Genomic DNA, 15,410 nt, shown 5'->3' with positions numbered 1-15,410 from the left:
GCCTACAGCCAGCCCAATTTTTTTATTTTAGGCCTTCGATGCCTGTCTGCGGTCCATTCTTTCAACTACTACTACACTGACCAGGTCACTGCTGCCCGTGTACCCCTGGAACCAATTTAAAATTGCCTACAGCCATGTGTTATTATTTTAGGCCTTCGATGCCTGTCTGCGGTCACTCCTTCCACTAGGCCTCCACTGACCACACCACTGCTGTCCGTGTACCCCTGGAACCAATTTAAAATTGCCTACAGCCATGTGTTATTATTTTAGGCCTTCGATGCCTGTCTGCGGTCACTCCTTCCACTAGGCCTCCACTGACCACACCACTGCTGCCCGTGTACCCCTGGAACCAATTTAAAATTGCCTACAGCCAGCCCAATTTTTTTATTTTAGGCCTTCGATGCCTGTCTGCGGTCCATTCTTTCAACTACTACTACACTGACCAGGTCACTGCTGCCCGTGTACCCCTGGAACCAATTTAAAATTGCCTACAGCCATGTGTTATTATTTTAGGCCTTCGATGCCTGTCTGCGGTCACTCCTTCCACTAGGCCTCCACTGACCACACCACTGCTGTCCGTGTACCCCTGGAACCAATTTAAAATTGCCTACAGCCATGTGTTTTTATTTTAGGCCTTCGATGCCTGTCTGCGGTCCATTCTTTCAACTACTACTACACTGACCAGGGCACTGCTGGCCGTGTACCCCTTGAACCAACATCATAAAATAAAAAAAAAAGGATTTTGCTTATAAAAAAGAAAATACTGGTGAGATATCAAATGCAGACATTTTGACATTAAAAACAAACAAACAGCTAAAATCTGGTACAGTACTAAAAATGGCCACCAGCTACAATTACTTTCTCCTGCAAGTAGTTAACTGAAAGGTTTTTTAAATTGAAAACACACATATGGCATCCACCGAGTGTTGTCCTGTCGCGTCTTCTTTATATTATTGCCGAGAAGATGCAAAATAATGAAAATAATAAAATCATTAATTACCAAAATAATAGAGAAAGTCAACACCACATTGCAAATAAACATTCATTCCAAATAAAGAAGCAGGGCGCGTCCGAGGGTGAGTATATACCTAATAAGAATCTAATCACCCTCGGACGCGCAATGCTTATTTCCAACAGCCTTCCTTCCTAAGAATCATCCCTTCCGTGGTGTAGAGAGACGTTGTGTTACACTCCAAGGTGTTCCCCAGGTTGCCTTTCCTGAGCTTCGATCTACCGGCTCTCGTTTAGTAGTTGTTGGATACTACGCTGCATTAGGCCTTCAAATTGGGTATGGGGTGTAGAGAGATGGTGTGTTCCACTCCAAGGTGTTCCCCAGGTTGCCTTTCCTGAGCTTCGATCTTCCGGCTCTCGTTTAGTAGTTCTTGGAAACTACACTGCATTAGGCCTTCAAATTGGGTATGGGGTGTAGAGAGAGGGTGTGTTACACTCCAAGGTGTTCCCCAGGTTGCCTTTCCTGAGCTTCGATATTCCGGCTCTCGTTTAGTAGTTGTCGGAAACTACGCTGCATTAGGCCTACAAATTGGGTATGGGGTGTAGAGAGAGGGTGTGTTACACTCCAAGGTGTTCCCCAGGTTGCCTTTCCTGAGCTTCGATATTCCGGCTCTCGTTTAGTAGTTGTCGGAAACTACGCTGCATTAGGCCTACAAATTGGGTATGGGGTGTAGAGAGAGGGTTTGTTACACTCCAAGGTGTTCCCCAGGTTGCCTTTCCTGAGCTTCGATCTTCCGGCTCTCGTTTAGTAGTTGTTGGAAACTACGCTGCATTAGGCCTTCAAATTGGGTATGGGGTGTAGCGAGAGGGTGTGTTACACTCCAAGGTGTTCCCCAGGTTGCCTTTCCTGAGCTTCGATCTTCCGGCTCTCGTTTAGTAGTTCTTGGAAACTACACTGCATTAGACCTTCAAATTGGGTATGGGGTGTAGAGAGAGGGTGTGTTACACTCTAAGGTGTTCCCCAGGTTTCCTTGCCATTGCTTCGGTCTTCCGACTCTCGTTTAGTAGTTGTAGAAAAGTACACTGCATTAGGCCATACAAAATGGGTATGGGGTGGAGAGAGATGGTGTGTTACACTCCAAGGTGTTCCCCAGGTTGCCTTTCCTGAGCTTCTATCTTCAGGCTCTCATTAAATTGTGGTTAAATGGAACAACTGCATTTGGCGTACTAGTTGGTTTGGGGCCTACTATCGGTGTCTGCCACTCCTTGCTGTTCTCCTCCACTGAACAAAGCTGTGCCGCCTGTTTACTACGGTTGCCAATTTTGAACTGCATTTCGACTACTTACTGATTTGGCCCTACTCTCTGTGTCAGCCTCTCATTCCAGTTGTCCTCCACTGCAATGCCCCCTGGTTATTCCTGTGTTACCAATTTTGAACTGCATTTAGCCCACTTTCTTCTTTGGGCCTATATCTGTGTTTCCACTTCATCGTGCCCATTGCCCAGCCAGTGATAGATGAGTCTGCTGGTACATTGACCCATAACGCAAAATTCCCGGTGCACGCTACACAGCAAGATTGTGACCCTGCTGAAAGTCAGGTTGCTCTTCCCGCATACCATACCACCTTACACGGGGACAAAGAGGAAGGTGCAGATGAAAGTGCAGGTTCCTTCATCAGGTGGGGGGAGGAATACTAGTTGGCGACGTCACTGGCACAGGGCCTCTCATAGTACGCAAAAGTGTTGCTGCCGGTGGGAGGCGCCCCCGCCGTGCAAACACACCGCTGTACTTTGAGGGGCCCTGTGCCAGTGCCAATGCCAACGAGTGGGCCCCCCCTGCTTGCTCAGGTTCACAGCACTTGCAAAGTTGAAATACTTACCTCTCCCTGCTCCACTGCCGTGACGTGGTCCAGATTTCCTGGGCCCACTAATTACTTGAACCAGCCCTACCCCCCACAACTTTAGCCAAATGACCCCCAATTTCAAATGCCTTCCAATTATTATAAGGTAAATTACGCTTGACAAGCTTCATTAAGAAGAATGGATGGTTTTGACATTAAAATGGGCACTCTAGGTGTTTTCCTGGCCCCCACTCACTGCCGACTATGCTGCCCCATTGACTTGCATTGGGTTTCGTGTTTCGGTCGATCCCGACTTTACGTCATAATCGGCCGATTTCACTCGACCCGACTTTGGACATAGTCGGGTTTCGCAAAACCCGGCTCGACTCTAAAAAGGTCAAGGTCGCTCAACTCTAGTCAGCGTACTTAACCCCAACTGGGATTGAAGTCCGATTAGACCCTCGCTGGCACTACACCGCAACTGGGTGTGTAAGGTAACTAAATATAAATATATGAATGCACAGGAGTGCGAGCAATGCCGCACTGACGGACGCCACCAACCACACTGGCTTGGGTATGGAAAGCGCAAGGCAAGCGCACGGCGCCGTACAGGCGGACACAGCAAGAGGATGCTGCAATGTGTGTTTCGTGCTGTTGGATAAGTCGGGCGCTAGATTAGCAAACATACAGCTTCCGCGAACAGACATTCAATAGGGAGGGTTATTTAAAGAGCGACTTTCACTCACAACACACACACATATTTACAAGACAATACTAGCGCATGGCCGTGCGGTCATGCGCAGTTTATATAGTTGCAGCACAGGAAGTGGCTACAGAACTTTTGCCCTTCCAAGACCTGCCAAAAGGACCAATGGGATGTGCTGCAGCACCTGAGCATGTGACCCTCGATCTCCAACAGGAGAACTTGCCCTGGGCATGCTCAGTGCGTGCAAACAAGGACTTAGATCCAGAAACGTCCACTCGCCGCTGCCCAGCACTGGCCTTAATGGCAGAAGCAGGAAAAGCAGCAGCAACCCTTCGCACAGATTCATACTGAGCGAGACGCTGGGATCGACGTCCCTGCTGAGCAGACTCCACTGCGGCTGGAGGAGAATGGGAGACTGCAGCGGAGACGGATCGAGATTCCCCCTGTGCAGCAGAGGAAACTCGACTCCTAACACCCTGGGCCTGTACCGCCGGCCACAAGAGAGTTCCCCCACCCCCAGCTCAAACATTGCTCTACCACTTGCACAATTATCTCTCACAGTTCCACCAATGTTTAGTCTATGCGCTGACATCCTTAAATTCCTGCCACTGACAATACCATTGTGTTGACATGTATGATGGTACTTAACATAGTCAGGGGCAGTGCCCTATATTTACCCAAGTAAATACTTTGCGCCAAATTACTAGGTCTGAAACTACGCAGAGGAGCCCACCCCTGTACCTAATGATTGCACCCTTTTGTGTTTTCGTTTTGTTGTAATGCGAGACATTAACATGTATTTATTGTTTGGGACTACTAACTGGCAGACATTCATTACAATCGGCCTCCGCTGACAACACCAATGCTGCCTGTGTACCCCTGCAAGAGAATTCCAAGTGTCTACAGCCCAATTTTATTATGTTAGGCCTACTACGCCTGTCTGCAGTCCATCCTTCCACTAGGCCTCCAGTGACCTGTCTACTGCTGCCCGTGTACCCCTGGAACCAATTTTAAAGTGCCTACAGCCCAATTTTATTATGTTAGGCCTTCGAAGCCTGTCTGCGGTCCCTCCTTCCACTAGGCCTCCACTGACCAGACCACTGCTGCCCGTGTACCCCTGGAACCAATTTTAAAGTGCCTACAGCCCAATTTTATTATGTTAGGCCTTTGAAGCTTTGTGCGGTCCCTCCTTCCACTGGGCCTCCAGTGACCTGTCCACTGCTGCCCGTGTACCCCTGGAACCAATTATAAAGTGCCTACAGCCCAATTTTATTATGTTAGGCCATCGAAGCCTGTCTGCGGTCCCTCCTTCCACTAGTTCTCCAGTGACCTGTCTACTGCTGCCCATGTACCCCTGGAACCAATTTTAAAGTGCCTAAAGCCCAATTTTATTATGTTAGGCCTTCGAAGCCTGTCTGCGGTCCCTCCTTCCACTAGGCCTCCACTGACCAGACCACTGCTGCCCGTGTACCCCTGGAACCAATTTTAAAGTGCTACAGCCCAATTTTATTATGTTAGGCCTTCGAAGCCTGCCTGCGGACCCTCCTTCCACTAGTCCTCCAGTGACCTGTCTACTGCTGCCCGTGTACCCCTGGAACCAATTTTAAAGTGCCTACAGCCCAATTTTATTATGTTAGGCCTTCGAAGCCTGTCTGCGGTCCCTCCTTCCAATAGGCCTCCACTGACCAGACCACTGCTGCCCGTGTACCACTGGAACCAATTTTAAAGTGCCTACAGCCCAATTTTATTATGTTAGGCCTTCGAAGCCTGTCTGCGGTCCCTCCTTCCACTAGGCCTCCAGTGACCTGTCTACTGCTGCCCGTGTACCCCTGGAACCAATTATAAAGTGCCTACAGCCCAATTTTATTATGTTAGGCCTTCGAAGCCTGTCTGCGGTCCCTCCTTCCACTAGTCCTCCAGTGACCTGTCTACTGCTGCCCGTGTACCCCTGGAACCAATTTTAAAGTGCCTACAGCCCAATATTATTATGTTAGGCCTACTACGCCTGTCTGCAGTCACTCCTTCCACTAGGCCTCCAGTGACCTGTCTACTGCTGCCCGTGTACCCCTGGAACCAATTTTAAAGTGCCTACTGCCCAATTTTATTATGTTAGGCCTTCGAAGCCTGTCTGCGGTCCCTCCTTCCACTAGGCCTCCACTGACCAGACCACTGCTGCCCGTGTACCCCTGGAACCAATTTTAAAGTGCCTACAGCCCAATTTTATTATGTTACGCCCGCGAAGCCTGTCTGCGGTCCCTCCTTCCACTAGTCCTCCAGTGACCTGTCTACTGCTGCCCGTGTACCCCTGGAACCAATTTTAAAGTGCTACAGCCCAATTTTATTATGTTAGGCCTACTACGCCTGTCTGCGGTCCTTCCTTCCACTAGGCCTCCAGAGACCTGTCTACTGCTGCCCGTGTACCCCTGGAACCAATTTTAAAGTGCCTACAGCCCAATTTTATTATGTTAGGCCTTCGAAGCCTGTCTGCGGTCCCTCCTTCCACTAGGCCTCCACTGACCAGATTACTGCTGCCCGTGTACCCCTGGAACCTATTTTAAAGTGCCTACAGCCCAATATTATTATGTTAGGCCTTCGAAGCCTGTCTGCGGTCCCTCCTTCCACTAGGCCTCCAGTGACCTGTCTACTGCTGCTTATGTACCCCTGGAACCAATTATAAAGTGCCTACAGCCCAATTTTATTATGTTAGGCCTTTGAAGCCTGTCTGCGGTCCCTCCTTCCACTAGGCCTCCAGTGACCTGTCTACTGCTGCCCGTGTACCCCTTGAACCAATTTTAAAGTGCCTACAGCCCAATTTTATTATGTTAGGCCTTCGAAGCCTGTCTGCGGTCCCTCCTTCCACTAGGCCTCCAGTGACCTATCTACTACTGCCCGTGTACCCCTGGAACCAATTATAAAGTGCCTACAGCCCAATTTTATTATGTTAGGCCTTCGAAGCCTGTCTGCGGTCCCTCCTTCCACTAGTCCTCCAGTTACCTGTCTACTGCTGCCCGTGTACCCCTGGAACCAATTTTAAAGTGCCTACAGCCATATTTTATTATGTTAGGCCTTCGAAGCCTGTCTGCGGTCCCTCCTTCCACTAGGCCTCCAGTGACCTGTCTACTGCTGCCCATGTACCCCTGGAACCAATTATAAAGTGCCTACAGCCCAATTTTATTATGTTAGGCCTTCGAAGCCTGTCTGCGGTCCCTCCTTCCACTAGTCCTCCAGTGACCTGTCTACTGCTGCCCGTGTACCCCTGGAACCAATTTTAAAGTGCCTACAGCCATATTTTATTATGTTAGGCCTTCAAAGCCTGTCTGCGGTCCCTCCTTCCACTAGGCCTCCACTGACCAGACCACTGCTGCCCGTGTACCCCTGGAACCAATTTTAAAGTGCCTACAGCCCAATTTTATTATGTTAGGCCTTCGAAGCCTGTCTGCGGTCCCTCCTTCCACAAGTCCTCCAGTTACCTGTCTACTGCTGCCCGTGTACCCCTGGAACCAATTTTAAAGTGCCTACAGCCATATTTTATCATGTTAGGCCTTCGAAGCCTGTCTGCGGTCCCTCCTTCCAATAGGCCTCCACTGACCAGACCACTGCTGCCCGTGTACCCCTGGAACCAATTTTAAAGTGCCTACAGCCCAATTTTATTATGTTAGGCCTTCGAAGCCTGTCTGCGGTCCCTCCTTCTACTAGTCCTCCAGTGACCTGTCTACTGCTGCCCGTGTACCCCTGGAACCAATTTTAAAGTGCCTACAGCCATATTTTATTATGTTAGGCCTTCGAAGCCTGTCTGCGGTCTCTCCTTCCACTAGTCCTCCAGTGACCTGTCTACTGCTGCCCGTGTACCCCTGGAACCAATTTTAAAGTGCCTACAGCCATATTTTATTATGTTAGGCCTTCGATGCCTGTCTGCGGTCCCTCCTTCCACTAGGCCTCCACTGACCAGACCACTGCTGCCCGTGTACCCCTGGAACCAAGTATAAAGTGCCTACAGCCCAATTTTATTATGTTAGGCCTTCAAAGCCTGTCTGCGGTCCCTCCTTCCACTAGGCCTCCACTGACCAGACCACTGCTGCCCGTGTACCCCTGGAACCAATTTTAAAGTGCCTACAGCCCAATTTTATTATGTTAGGCCTTCGAAGCCTGTCTGCGGTCCCTCCTTCCAATAGTTCTCCACTGACCAGACCAATGCTGGCCATGTACCCCTGAAACCCAGCTGAAAGTGCATGGAGCCTACTTTTTTTCTTTGTTTTATATTTATAAAGCCCAGATGAACTACGCTGTACCACGGTTTAAGCTACCCAGTCGACACTTCTTTTGCGAGAAAAGCCATCCCAGCCCTCCACCGGCATGAAAAAGTCTGCATTGTCATAGCACTCAGGCAATCAAACAGTAGAAAGGTGCACCTGACAAGAGACGCATGGACCAGTAGGCATGTCCACAAAAATTTACGTGTCCATTACGGCGCACTGGGTTAATGTGTTGGATGCATGGTCCACAGGGGACAGCCTACAAAGTCTGTCTGCAGTCCCTAATTCAAATTGTCCTACGCTGACCACACCACTGCTGCCTGTGTACCCCTGGAACCAATTTTAAAGTGCCTACAGCCTAATTTTGTTATGTTAGACCTACTGCGCCTGTCTGCAGTCCCTCCTTCCAATACTCCTCAACTGACCACACCACTGCTGCCCGTGGACCCCTGCAACCTATTTTTAATTGCATAGAGCATCCTTTTTTTAATAGTAGGCGTACAAAGTCTGTCTGCGGTCCATAATTGAAATTGTCCTCCACTGACCAGACCAATGCTGCCTGTGTACCCCTGTAACCTTTTTTAAACTGCGTTGAGCCACATTTTTGGTTTAAGGCCTACTACCTGTGTCTGTCTGCGCCACTCAATACAGCTGTCCTCCTTTGAAAAAAGCTGAGCGTCAATAGTCTGGTTTTCAGCCTCTAGGAATTTGAAAACTGCATTGGGGCTACTACTTCGGTAGGGCCTACTAACGGTGTCTGCCGCTCCAAGGTGTTCCCCAGGTTTCCTCGCCATTGCTTCAATCTTCTGACTCTCGTTTAGTAGTTGTTGAAAACTGCACTGCATTAGGCCTACAAATTGGGTATGGGGTGTAGAGACGGTGTGTTCCACTCCAAGGTGTTCCCCAGGTTGCCTCTCCATTGCTTCAATCTTAAAACTCTTCTTAAGTAGTTGTTGAAAACTACACTGCATTAGGCCTACAAATTGGGTATGGGGTGTAGAGACGGTGTGTTCCACTCCAAGGTGTTCCCCAGGTTGCCTCTCCATTGCTTCAATCTTAAAGCTCTTCTTAAGTAGTTGTTGAAAACAACACTGCATTCAGCCTACAAGTTGGGTCTGGGGTGTAGAGACGGTGTCTTCCGCTCCAAGGTGTTCCCCAGGTTGCCTCTCCATTGCTTCAATTTTAAAGCTCTTCTTAAGTAGTTGTTGAAAACTACACTGCATTAGGCCTACAAATTGGGTATGGGGTGAAGAGACGGTGTGTTCCACTCCAAGGTGTTCCCCAGGTTTCCTCTCCATTGCTTCAATCTTAAAGCTCTTGTTTAGTAGTTGTTGAAAACAACACTGCATTCGGCCTACAAGTTGGCTCTGGGGTGTAGAGACGGTGTCTTCCGCTCCAAGGTGTTCCCCAGGTTGCCTCTCCATTGCTTCAATCTTAAAGCTCTTCTTAAGTAGTTGTTGAAAACAACACTGCATTCAGCCTACAAGTTGGGTCTGGGGTGTAGAGACGGTGTGTTCCACTCCAAGGTGTTCCCCAGGCTTCCTCTCCATTGCTTCGATCTTCTGGCTCTCGTTTAGTAGTTTTTTGAAAACAACACTGCATTAGGCCTACTAGTTGGGTTGGGGCCTTCTATCTGTGTCTGCCACTCCTTGCTGTTCTCCTACAGTGAACAAAGCTGTGCCGCCGGTTTACTACTGTTGCCAATTTTGAACTGCATTTAGAATACTTACTGATTTGGGCCTACTCTCTGTGTCAGCCTCTCATTCCAGTTGTCCTCCACTGAACAAAGCAATACCCCCTGGTTAGTCCTGTTACCAATTTTGAACTGCATTTAGCCCACTTTATTCTTTGGGCCCATATCTGTTTCCCCCTCATCCTGCCCATTGCCCAGCCAGTGATAGATGAGTCTGCTGGTACATTGACCCATAATGCAACATTCCCCGTGCACACTACACTGCAAGATTGTGACCCTGCTGAAAGTCAGGTCCCCCTTCCCGCATACCATACCACATTACACGGGGACAAAGAGGAAGGTGCAGATAAAGGTGCAGGTTCCTTCATCAGGTGGGGGGAGGAATACTCGTTGGCGACGTCACTGGCACAGGGCCTCTCATAGTACGCAAAAGTGTTGCTGCCGGTGGGAGGCGCTTCCGCCGTGCAAACACACTCCTGTACTTTGAGGGGCCCAGTGCCATTGCCAAAGAGTGGGCCCCCCCTGCTTGCTCAGGATCACAGCACTTGCAAAGTTGAAATACTTACCTCTCCCTGCTCCACTGCCGTGACGTGGTCCAGATGTCCTTGGCCCACTAATTGCTTAAACCAGCCCTCCCCCCACAACTTTAGCCAAATGACCCCCAATTTCAAATGCCTTACAATTATTATAAGCTAAATTACGATTGACAAGCTGCAGTAGCAAGAATGGATGTTTTTGCCAATACAATGGGCTCTGTACATGTTTTCCTGGCCTCTACTCACTGCCGACTATGTTCCCCCATTGACTTGCATTGGGTTTCGTGTTTCGGTCGATTCCCGACTTTTCGCGATAATCGGCCGATTCCACTCGACTCGACTTTTGAGATAGTCGGGTTTCGCGAAACCCGGATCGACTCTAAAAAGGTCAAGGTCGCTCAACTCTACTCACAGGCATGACCAAAAGGTGCAGATTTTTCTGATTGGTCTAACCCTGGCCATCAGGCATTTAATTCCCTAAAAAAATGTGTTTCCCAGTCTGACATTTCATAGCAGTTTATTGTGGAGTTGGACGTGACGAGTTGAGGGTTGAGACCATGTTATCACGGGGACCATGTCCTGGTAAGTGGCGCCCATGCTCATTCTTCTCAAATAAACTGTCACCGGACTAATTAAATGATGACATTGGTAGGTAGTATTGAGGACTTTGTTCCTTTTCTGCAAGAGGGATTAGTTATTTCTGTCATATGTTCAGATCTTGAAAGTGAGGTATTGAAGGCTCAATGGGACGCTTCTGCTTTCTGTTCTTCAGGGAAATTACTTATGCTATTACATTTAGGTTTAAAAAATTTTGGAGAACATCATCACTTGTTTCTTATGGGTCACCCAGGTAGCAAGGCTACTGTGGATCTTGTTTCTAATCATTGCTGGTGGCTAAGGCTGGTTGCCAAAAATGGGGGTACCCCACTCTGGGGACAACTCTATTCTTGATAATGAGCCATAACAAAGCTGACAGCTGAGGGTTGCAGCCCTCAGCTTTCAGTTTTGCCATGCCAGTTATCAAATATAGAACAGACCCCACGACATTTTTATTAAAAAAATATTTATTAATAGTGCAGGCACCAGCTGATGAATACTCCTGTCAGTGGCGCCTGCTCTCGATGCTATTAGTGGCACCAGGCGTAGGTTTACGGAAGTAGTACTCACATCAATGTACACCTGTGTGGCCAGAAGTAAACATTTTACCAATGGTCACAGCTGCTGGTGTTCTGGCCAGTGATAATAATTTTACCACCAATCAGAGCCACTGTGCTTCTCACACTGTCATGCACATGACAGTGTAAGAAACGCCCATTGTTCGGAGTGCCAAACCCAAACAGTAACCTGGCCTTCCTGATGAAATCCTTGTTTGGGGCCCATGCCTGAACAGTAGGTGTTCTGTATGGACCCCAAACTTTACTGTTTGGGTTCTCCCATCACTATTCAGACTGAGGACTGAGTGTATTACCCAAAGCCTAAAGACATAACTTAGGTGTTTAATTTCTGAGAATCATGAGGATTGGTATTCACGCCTACCCTTGTAAATGACCATTCCTGGGTGAGACCTGGAGGAGACTTTGGGGGGTTCCTGGGGAGGAACATTTCTCTTTGTCGTGTTCTTCCATGTGACAAGGTGTACACAACAACTTGAAGGTGGTGGGGGATAGATAACTCCTCCACGGATTTCCTATGGTCACAGCATGATGTCCCCTTAGGGAGTAGGTAGAATGTGGGAGTGATATGACATTTGACCATAAGGCTATCAAAAATGTCTTTAGAGATTAAACCCTGATATTATGCCACTTCCAAAAATAGAAGTTCTCTAGAATAGATCACAACTGGATTATGAGTAGAGAAAAGTCAGCAAAATTCAGTAAGAGATTAGTAAATGATTGCGTTTCTAATAATGCTTTTGGTTTGACTTTGTCTAAGATAGTAGCGCTGTATGATGAGTGGCGGGATGTGTTTTATGATGGGAAGGGATTTCTGTCTAGGTCAGAGTAACGGCAGAGTATAATTTATTTCATTTTTTTATTTTTTTTATTTTTGTTCTGTAATGACTTAATGTGTGTATCAGGGTGCAGAAACAACCAACAACGTCATGACACAAGGTCGTCTGTGATTTGCTGCCAAAGTCACATGTCCCTGTCCATACAGAAAGTGTACATCTTGTTGTTCTGCCACAATTTTCTCAGTGTAACAGAATAGCAAATCCAACCATTTGAGATAAAGGATAAACGTGTTGCGTTGAGGAATCAGGAGACCACATTTCCTCTTAAAAATCGTTAGGCCTAATTTTGGGGTTCAGCCAGGAGGCTCTATTTGCTGATCCAAATAATTTGTGATAAAACTATGTGGCAGTGAGGAATCAGGAGGACACATTTTCTCTTAAAAATCGTTAGGTATAAGAGTGTTGTTCAAGCACACTATCTAAGAAAATAAATAGTGATTGTTCATTTAGTGACAGGTGACTGACAGGTGTAAGCCTAAGGTTAATAATGATAATCTTTATTTTTATATAGCGCTAACATATTCTGCAGTGCTTTACAGTTTGCACATATTATCATCGCTGTCCCCGATGGGGCTCACAATCTAAATTACCTATCAGTATGTCTTTGGAATGTGGGAGGAAACCGGAGTACCCAGAGGAAACCCACGCAAACATACAAACTCCTTGCAGATGTTGTACTTGGTGGGATTTGAACCCAGGACTCCAGCACTGCAAGGCTGCAGTGCTCTTCACTGAGCCACGGTGCTGCCCAGTTTGTGAAGTGGCAGGTTACAAGAGGTGAAGAGTACATACAGCATGAGTGGGAAAAGGAAAATGCAAGGTTGTGGTGGAAGAAGGAATAAGCTTGGTGTTTGATGTGTAAGTGTGTTAGATGTTAATTTTAATGAAAGCTGACGTGGTTGGATGACTTTTATGCAATTTTGATCAAAAACAGTTTTACTAAAAACTCTGTGTTATTTAGATGCACTTTTTGCTTTTTACTTATTTACAGCAGGGTTTTTGCTAATTTTTTTCTCTTATAGGTTTTACACATTGTGTATTGCAATACTAGACTTACAACCCTGGGAACATAAAGGCATCATCACAAAAATATTAGCATCTGGGGCAGTGAAAGTGGCATAAGCAATTTCTGTGAGTCTTTTCACACTTTTTTTGATCAGCTCTTGCACCAGCAGAACTTAGTACAAGTAGGGCAAGTTGTCAACGACTGAAGAGGATGATGCAGGAGTATCTTAAGCTCAATATCAATGCCATCCGGGAATTTGGACTCTTGCATTTTGGTCTTCAAAAATGGAAGAGCAGCCTGAGCTCATACGTCATGCTTTAGGGGTTTTGTCATGCCCATCAGCCAGCATTCTCTCACAACCTTTGTTCAGTGATGCTGCTGTTGTTCTGACGGATAAGCATATCCGTCTGTCCTATGAAATTGTAAACCGCCTAATTATCATCAAAATGAACAGTCTCCAATGATTTTTGCACCTCAGTTGCAGACTGGGTAAACTAGGTGATGGTATCATTTTTAGTGCCATGCATTGATCTCACACTATTGCAATCTATGCCACCTTTGTCATGGCTTCTGTGCCTGCTGTTGCTACTGCTGCTGATGTTACAAACAATTTTTTAAAATTTGGTGACTCCAAGTTGGGACTCCTGTTATGACCTGGTGGTTAGGAGCACCCGACCTGATAGTTAAACTCATACAGGACGAGCTCTGGGATGTGGGAGCTCTGCTGACCGCAAGCCCTAATCCTATCGCACACACTAAAAATAGCCGTGGAGCGCTCCTGACGCTCCCTAGGCGCCTCGTCACAGCCTCAGAGCTAGCTAGCCCTAGAGAAGAAAATAAAGCCTACCTTGCCTCAGAGAAATTCCCCAAAGAAATAGGCAGCCCCCCACATATAATGACTGTGAGTAAAGATGAAAGTCACAAACGCAGAAATGAAAAAGGTTTCAGCAAAGGGAGGCCAGACTTACTAAATAGACAGAGGATAGGAAAGGTATCTTTGTGGTCAGCACAAAAACCTACAAAAGACCACGCAGAGTGTGCAAAAGGGTCCTCTGCACCGACTCACGGTGCGGAGGGTGCCACTCTGCATCCCAGAGCTTCCAGCTAGCAAGACAAAATCAGGATAACCAGCTGGACAAAGAAACAATGAGCAAAAATAACAATAAGGAACTTAGCTTCTGCAGGAGAAGACAGGTCACCAGGCAGATCCAGGAGCGAACTGAACCAATGCTAAAACATTGACAGCTGGCATGGAGTAACGATCTGAGTGGAGGTAAATAGAGAAGCCAACCAAAGGATAAACCACGTCACCTGTGTAAGGAACCTCAGAAGCAGCAGCTTCACTCATAGCCACCAGAGGGAGCCCATAGACAGAACTCGCCGAAGTACCATTCACGACCACAGGAGGGAGTTCGACAACAGAATTCACAACAGACTCCATCTGGTGGGTTGTCTGTAGTAGAAGATGTGTTATAGACCTATTATACTGTTCTCTGTGGAAATTAATGCCACTTTAGTGGTGTGTAACAATAATTTTTTGAATTTTTTGAAATGTGGAGAATCCAAGTTGGGTCTCCTTCATGTGTGTTGCCTGTTGAAGTAGGGCTCTTAGACAGGCAGGCCTGCACTTACTGTCACTCAACTACCTGTATTACTATCCTTAAATTTTTAAACCAATAATACTCTATGAAACTTATGTTGGTGCCATGCGAGTGTGGATGGTAAAAAAAAAAAAGTTGGAACTGTTGCATGAAGTCTCATGGCTCCCTGCAAAAAAGACTGACATTTGATCCCTGGTGCCCACTGATCTCAGTAGTTTTACCATGAACCCCTGATTGTATGATGTAATTACAGGAGGATATCAAGGTGCTGGATCCAGAGCAATTAAAGGTATTTTTCTTAGTCCTATAATATGTACACTGTCATCTATATAACTGAACATGGTTGTTTTGAAAATCAGCAAAATCTTGTTGATACGTTTTGGACTTAGCCATCACTATCTCCTTTTCCCATTTCTGTAATTCTTTATCTAGGTCATTATTAAATTTAACCAGTGATTTTGATAATAGTTTTTTTTTATATCACATGCCACATTTTTTCACATGCTCTAAAGTCCATATGTCCAGAAGCATTAACTGTGAAAAACACACAGAATAGCAATTTGAAAATAGAATACATCAGGAACAAAATAATTAAGAGAGGACTCCCAATATACGGTAATAACTTCCAAAATTTTATGAAGTCAAGACCTCAAAACAATAGATAAAATATATGAATTTTACTAAAAACATAGTAAAAAATAGAAATACTAAAAATTAAGTTTCAAAATCAACTAATGTAAATAGAAATAATAAATAGACACTTAACTGGAATTGATAGTGTTGTTTGTGCTGTTTATATGCTAGTTTTAATCC

Source organism: Ranitomeya imitator, chromosome 1 (assembly GCF_032444005.1).
Source record: "Ranitomeya imitator isolate aRanImi1 chromosome 1, aRanImi1.pri, whole genome shotgun sequence".
NCBI classification, from domain to species: domain Eukaryota; kingdom Metazoa; phylum Chordata; class Amphibia; order Anura; family Dendrobatidae; genus Ranitomeya; species Ranitomeya imitator.
The sequence above is the reverse complement of the archived record's forward strand: the minus strand, read 5'-3'. Positions refer to the sequence as shown.